Raw genomic sequence first — 7,500 nt, 5'->3', positions numbered from 1 at the left:
TTCTGAAACCCTCACGGGGACTGGTGCACTTCTTGACGGGACATGGCCCTTTTTCCACCTACTTGTGCAGGACTGGCAAAAGAGAAACAACGGACTGTGACTGCGGCGAGGAAGGATCCCCGGAGCACGCTCTGTGGGACTGCCCACATTTCGCTGATGCACGGGAAGGCAGACTGCCCCCCAACAGAGATGTTCGAGCGCTTCTTCGGAGCAGAGAACACTGGGGAGCGCTCAACAATCTTGCCTCTGCAATAGCTGCTCTGGCTCTAGAACGATACTTGCAAACGAGAGCTCTGGAACTCGTAAGGGAAAGAGCAGGAATGCTCCGAGACCCCGACACGACACCAGAGGCAAGCAGTAATGATACTGACACCGACTCATGGGTCGGGGACGACTAAAAGGCGACTGACTGTAGGCCAAGAACCCGGAACATTCCGGGCTCGACGATGGGCAAGGCCTGGCTAGCCCGAGCCGAGTGCTGTGGACCCTGCTAATCACAGGGGAAACGTGCGCCGGCTGATGCCCATTGTAAGCGGATGCTACGGTGGCACCACCTCCACGCGGTTCCCCGTGGGCACTGGGCGGCAGGCCGCGAGACCTGACGCCCGGTGGCAAAGAGTGCTCCTCTGAGGATATAGAGGGTCCGTACCCCCGCACAATGGTGACGGTGTGGGGGTAGTTTTTCCAAAGACCGCTTCCTGCGGTGGCAACGCTGGGGTAGAGTCGATACTCGTCCTTGGTGGAAGGCAAACATTCTGCTGTACATCAGTACTTTACTAATGGTTCAGTTGTCTCACGGCACTGTTTAGTAAATGATACAGGGCCACATAGATAGATGATATATGCGAATGTCCCTATTCATGAGCTGCGAGCTGTACCACGTACAAGCTACAGACGCGATCGCATTGCTCACTGTACGGATTCACATGCTGAGCCATCAGCTAGGAAGCGCCCCATCCATGTCGGCACCCGTGGGCGTTGCACTCGCAGTCGCAAAAAACGCTGGGCAAATATATTTCTCGGAAGAGTAACGACAGTCCGAGCCTCCTGGCGTTGCACTCGCAGTCGCAAAAAACGCTGGGCACATATATGTCTCGGAAGAGTAACGACAGTCCGAGTCTCCTGCGTGGGAAGAGTCTTTCTAGGCCCTGACCCACGGGAAGGGTGTAGCTTCCCCCATCCCGGACATTTGACGTCGTCACACTATCGGTATTGACTAATAGACTGATTCCTGATAATCATTAGCCATACACTGGGGGAAACGGCAGACAGGGGCGGCAACATAGTGGAGCCGCAGTGTCACTAATGTACAGAGATAGAACAGTTTCGACTGGAACCAGAGTAACCGTATACACGGCACTGATTAGTAATAGATGCAGAGCCATCAGAATACAGATAATATATACAACCGTCCCTATACATGCTGAAAGACTCTGCACACAATGAGAACCACACGTCAGCCAGACACTCTTATCACACACTACTCTCTTATCACACACTACTCTCTGCCTGTAACAGGCACACACACAATATCTAACCACCAGCATGGAAGAACATCCAGTGCATCCTCTCCGCCACATGACACAATCCACACTATCATTACCAGACCGGGAGGTCCACCCAGAAAACACAATATCCCACCCTTCCGACATCCGCACATTGCTCAGCTAAGCCACGAACACCCACACATGTCCTACACAGGGGTGCACCCAACATCACAATACTGCCTCCTGTCACAGCACACAAACAATGGCAGGAATGAAAGACACAGATCTGCCACAACCATGGAATCGGAGCGCCGCCTGTCATGAGCCAAAAGTGCATCCTGACGTGACAAATCGGATAATACCGCAGGCATCCAATTACGATAATCACTATCAACGAACCTGCCGCCCCCCCCCCCAATACACCTTTCCCTACAACAATGTGTATCTGAACCTACGCTATATCGTACCTTAACCTAACCTATATCGTACCTTAACCTAACCTATATCGTACCTTAACCTAACCTATATCGTACCTTAACCTAACCTATATCATACCTTAACCTAACCTATATCGTACCTTAACCTAACCTATATTGTGCCTTAACCTAACCTACGTTGTGCCTTAACCTAACCTACGTTGTGCCTTAACCTAACCTACGTTGTGCCTTAACCTAACCTACGTTGTGCCTTAACCTAACCTACGTTGTGCCTTAACCTAACCTACGTTGTGCCTTAACCTAACCTACGTTGTGCCTTAACCTAACCTACGTTGTGCCTTAACCTAACCTACGTTGTGCCTTAACCTAACCTACGATGTGCCTTAACCTAACCTACGTTGTGCCTTAACCTAACCTACGTTGTGCCTTAACCTAACCTACGTTGTGCCTTAACCTAACCTACGTTGTGCCTTAACCTAACCTACGTTGTGCCTTAACCTAACCTACGTTGTGCCTTAACCTAACCTACGTTGTGCCTTAACCTAACCTACGTTGTGCCTTAACCTAACCTACGTTGCGCCTTAACCTAACCTACGTTGCGCCTTAACCTAACCCACGTTGCGCCTTAACCTAACCTACGTTGCGCCTTAACCTAACCTACGTTGCGCCTTAACCTAACCTAATTTGTGCCTTAACCTAACCTAATTTGTGCCTTAACCTAACCTAATTTGTGCCTTAACCTAACCTAATTTGTGCCTTAACCTAACCTAATTTGTGCCTTAACCTAACCTAATTTGTGCCTTAACCTAACCTAATTTGTGCCTTAACCTAACCTAATTTGTGCCTTAACCTAACCTAATTTGTGCCTTAACCTAACCTAATTTGTGCCTTAATGTAACACATGTAGTGCCGTAACGTAACCCATGTAGTGCCGTAACGTAACCGATGTTGTGCCGTAACGTAACCCATGTTGTGCCGTAACGTAACCGATGTTGTGCCGTAATGTAACCGATGTTGTGCCGTAACGTAACCGATGTTGTGCCGTAACGTAACCGATGTTGTGCCGTAACGTAACCGATGTTGTGCCGTAACGTAACCGATGTTGTGCCGTAACATAACCGATGTTGTGCCTTAACGTAACCCATGTTGTGCCTTAACGTAACCCATGTTGTGCCGTAACGTAACCCATGTTGTGCCGTAACGTAACCCATGTTGTGCCGTAACGTAACCCATGTTGTGCCGTAACGTAACCCATGTTGTGCCGTAACGTAGCCCATGTTGTGCCGTAACGTAAACCATGTTGTGCCGTAACGTAACCCATGTTGTGCCGTAACGTAACCCATGTTGTGCCTTAACGTAACCCATGTTGTGCCTTAACGTAACCCATGTTGTGCCTTAACCTAACCTATAATATGCCTTAACCTAACCTATAATATGCCTTTACCTAACCTATAATATGCCTTTACCTAACCTATAATATGCCTTTACCTAACCTATAATATGCCTTTACCTAACCTATAATATGCCTTTACCTAACCTATAATATGCCTTTACCTAACCTATAATATGCCTTAACCTAACCTATAATATGCCTTAACCTAACCTATAATATGCCTTAACCTAACCTATAATATGCCTTAACCTAACCTATAATATGCCTTAACCTAACCTAAAGTGCGCCGTAACCTAAACTATATTGCGCCTTAACCTGACGCACGTTGTCGCTGAACCTGCTCTGTAATTGTTATGCAACTCGTTAAATTAGTGTAGTGTTGCCTAACCGCAACCCTCGCAATATAGTTCGCTACTCGCACTGCCCGGTCCCCTGTGTATCGCGTCATGTTAAACACCTTGCAGGTGTTGCTGACTTTCCACATGCTCCTGCTATACACTGTAATGTGGATAGCAGCAGGACGTACATGCCCCCCCCCCCTTCCCCCCTGCCTTCGCAAGCTGGTCGGTGAGAAGTTTGCATGTTCAACGCCCTTCGCATGCCGACGTACTCAGCCTACGTTGTGGTACGGCCTGTCACCTGTCCGCCGATGTACGCAAAACCCACAAACTGTACTGCACATTGGTCCGTATGTACTGAATGATACATCGTGGCACATGTGACCGTATGACGACTGCGCCTAGCAACGGCGGACCATACAGTCCAAATATTGTGCACGCAGCTACGTGTCGTCTCCCTATAAGAGCTGGATTGCAGTGTGGTACGCCATACAGACGTGTGGGAGGAACGGACGCCCTGGATGGCGATCAGCATGAGCAGTCTGTTGATGTAGTGGAGCGTGTATTCGGACGTAGTCGTCTCTTCTCACACACCGTGATAGCATGTTGCACCGTGTTCCACATCTGCGACATGCTGCAGAGGCCGGCTGACAGTCGTTCGCGCAATGGACACCGCATACGTACGGGGTCGACCTTCCACGTGTTCTCTAGGCGTGCACATGTAGTTGCGTCTATGTGGGCAGACGTAGTGTGTTGTGACACCTGACACAGGCATGCAATACTCGTTGCAAATGGCGATGGACGTGTACGTTTGCTGGTGACGTTACGCAAATGAACAACTGGTAACCCGTTGTGGTGCGGTTGTTCTCGCTAGAGGTGAATCAGTGTTGGCGACGATCGGTCGAGCTATTAACCGGTTGTTTCAGGGATACCCACCATGCCCACGAACGTGAAAGGGGACCCACCATGCCCACGAACGTGAAAGGGATCTGGGTGTGAGGCGATACGCGGCGGTGGATGGGTGGGACCGTCCCCGGCCGGTGAGGGGGGGCCGCCCGGCGTGCTGGCAGCGCGGTGCGTGGGCGCACGCGCCACAGCCGGCTGGTGGGGGCGGCCAGTGGCAGGCGCGCCGGCCGACGGACGCGGCAGGCGGCGCAGCTGCGCGCCGGCGCCCCCTGCTCGCGGCGCCTTGCGGCCACAGTAGGTCCTCGCGGGCCCGGTGCGAAGCGCGGTGGCCATCTGCAGTGTTCTGGTCCGATTGAGAACTTTGTGCGCTGAGGATGCGCCGCCGCCCGGCGCTCGGCGCCGCGACGCCGTCTGCTGCTCGGTCGCCCCAGCGGTTCTCGCAGGTGGTTTGTATCGCAGCTGTGCGGACGTGTTGGCGCGTGCGCTGTGCTGGGAGAGTTCGCTTCGGCACCTAAGTGGGGCTTTTGTCCTTCTGTGGCGCTGGCGTTGGAGCTGCCGGTCACCGTAGGTGGCGCGTGTTGTCTCCCGCCGGCAATGCCACGACAGCACGCTCCCGGGCCTCTGTCGGCAGCGGCAAGCTCAGTTGGGAGCACGGGTGGTCGCACCTAAAGCGTCTACTCGCCTAACTCCAGGCGATTGCGCCTCTCTCGAACCCGACCAAGTACTTAGGACGGCGCTGCGCGCCGCCGGGACCTGAGAGGGTTTCGAGGTGTGTTGTGCAGGGGAGCTCAGCCTCCTCCTGTTTGCAGAATAATTGAGCGGACGCTTGCGTGTTCGCGCGGGCCCCCGGGACACACTCCCGGGCGGCCGGCTGCTCAGCTCTAGTTGACGCAGCTCCCTGGTTGATCCTGCCAGTAGTCATATGCTTGTCTCAAAGATTAAGCCATGCATGTCTCAGTACAAGCCGCATTAAGGTGAAACCGCGAATGGCTCATTAAATCAGTTATGGTTCCTTAGATCGTACCCACGTTACTTGGATAACTGTGGTAATTCTAGAGGTAATACATGCAAACAGAGTCCCGACCAGAGATGGAAGGGACGCTTTTATTAGATCAAAACCAATCGGTCGGCTCGTCCGGTCCGTTTGCCTTGGTGACTCTGAATAACTTTGGGCTGATCGCACGGTCCTCGTACCGGCGACGCATCTTTCAAATGTCTGCCTTATCAACTGTCGATGGTAGGTTCTGCGCCTACCATGGTTGTAACGGGTAACGGGGAATCAGGGTTCGATTCCGGAGAGGGAGCCTGAGAAACGGCTACCACATCCAAGGAAGGCAGCAGGCGCGCAAATTACCCACTCCCGGCACGGGGAGGTAGTGACGAAAAATAACGATACGGGACTCATCCGAGGCCCCGTAATCGGAATGAGTACACTTTAAATCCTTTAACGAGTATCTATTGGAGGGCAAGTCTGGTGCCAGCAGCCGCGGTAATTCCAGCTCCAATAGCGTATATTAAAGTTGTTGCGGTTAAAAAGCTCGTAGTTGGATTTGTGTCCCACGCTGTTGGTTCACCGCCCGTCGGTGTTTAACTGGCATGTATCGTGGGACGTCCTGCCGGTGGGGCGAGCCGAAGGCGTGCGACCGCCTCGTGCGTGCTCGTGCGTCCCGAGGCGGACCCCGTTGAAATCCTACCAGGGTGCTCTTTATTGAGTGTCTCGGTGGGCCGGCACGTTTACTTTGAACAAATTAGAGTGCTTAAAGCAGGCAAGCCCGCCTGAATACTGTGTGCATGGAATAATGGAATAGGACCTCGGTTCTATTTTGTTGGTTTTCGGAACCCGAGGTAATGATTAATAGGGACAGGCGGGGGCATTCGTATTGCGACGTTAGAGGTGAAATTCTTGGATCGTCGCAAGACGAACAGAAGCGAAAGCATTTGCCAAGTATGTTTTCATTAATCAAGAACGAAAGTTAGAGGTTCGAAGGCGATCAGATACCGCCCTAGTTCTAACCATAAACGATGCCAGCCAGCGATCCGCCGCAGTTCCTCCGATGACTCGGCGGGCAGCCTCCGGGAAACCAAAGCTTTTGGGTTCCGGGGGAAGTATGGTTGCAAAGCTGAAACTTAAAGGAATTGACGGAAGGGCACCACCAGGAGTGGAGCCTGCGGCTTAATTTGACTCAACACGGGAAACCTCACCAGGCCCGGACACCGGAAGGATTGACAGATTGATAGCTCTTTCTTGATTCGGTGGGTGGTGGTGCATGGCCGTTCTTAGTTGGTGGAGCGATTTGTCTGGTTAATTCCGATAACGAACGAGACTCTAGCCTGCTAACTAGTCGCGTGACATCCTTCGTGCTGTCAGCGATTACTTTTCTTCTTAGAGGGACAGGCGGCTTCTAGCCGCACGAGATTGAGCAATAACAGGTCTGTGATGCCCTTAGATGTTCTGGGCCGCACGCGCGCTACACTGAAGGAATCAGCGTGTCTTCCTAGGCCGAAAGGTCGGGGTAACCCGCTGAACCTCCTTCGTGCTAGGGATTGGGGCTTGCAATTGTTCCCCATGAACGAGGAATTCCCAGTAAGCGCGAGTCATAAGCTCGCATTGATTACGTCCCTGCCCTTTGTACACACCGCCCGTCGCTACTACCGATTGAATGATTTAGTGAGGTCTTCGGACTGGTACGCGGCATTGACTCTGTCGTTGCCGATGCTACCGGAAAGATGACCAAACTTGATCATTTAGAGGAAGTAAAAGTCGTAACAAGGTTTCCGTAGGTGAACCTGCGGAAGGATCATTACCGACTAGACTGCATGTCTTTCGATGTGCGTGTCGTGTCGCGCAACACGCTACCTGTACGGCTCGCAGTAGCCGTGCGCCGCGTGCGGAACCACGCGTTCGTCTCAAAACTAACGGCAATGTTGTGTGGTACGAG

At 52.3% G+C, this 7,500-nt stretch overlaps 1 non-coding gene across 1 annotated transcript; it reads left to right on the top strand.

The window, feature by feature from the left end:
* The first annotated feature begins 5,456 nt into the window (after positions 1-5,456).
* On the top strand, positions 5,457-7,365 carry LOC126476897 (small subunit ribosomal RNA). The gene has a single exon (XR_007587328.1). It is a non-coding gene; the product is annotated as a small subunit ribosomal RNA (ribosomal RNA).
* Positions 7,366-7,500: the final 135 nt, after the last annotated feature.

The sequence above is a fragment of the Schistocerca serialis genome, chromosome 4, assembly GCF_023864345.2.
Source record: "Schistocerca serialis cubense isolate TAMUIC-IGC-003099 chromosome 4, iqSchSeri2.2, whole genome shotgun sequence".
In the NCBI taxonomy this organism is placed as follows: Eukaryota; Metazoa; Arthropoda; class Insecta; order Orthoptera; family Acrididae; genus Schistocerca; species Schistocerca serialis.
Note: the sequence above shows the minus strand (reverse complement) of the source record. Positions and strands in the feature narration are given on the sequence as shown.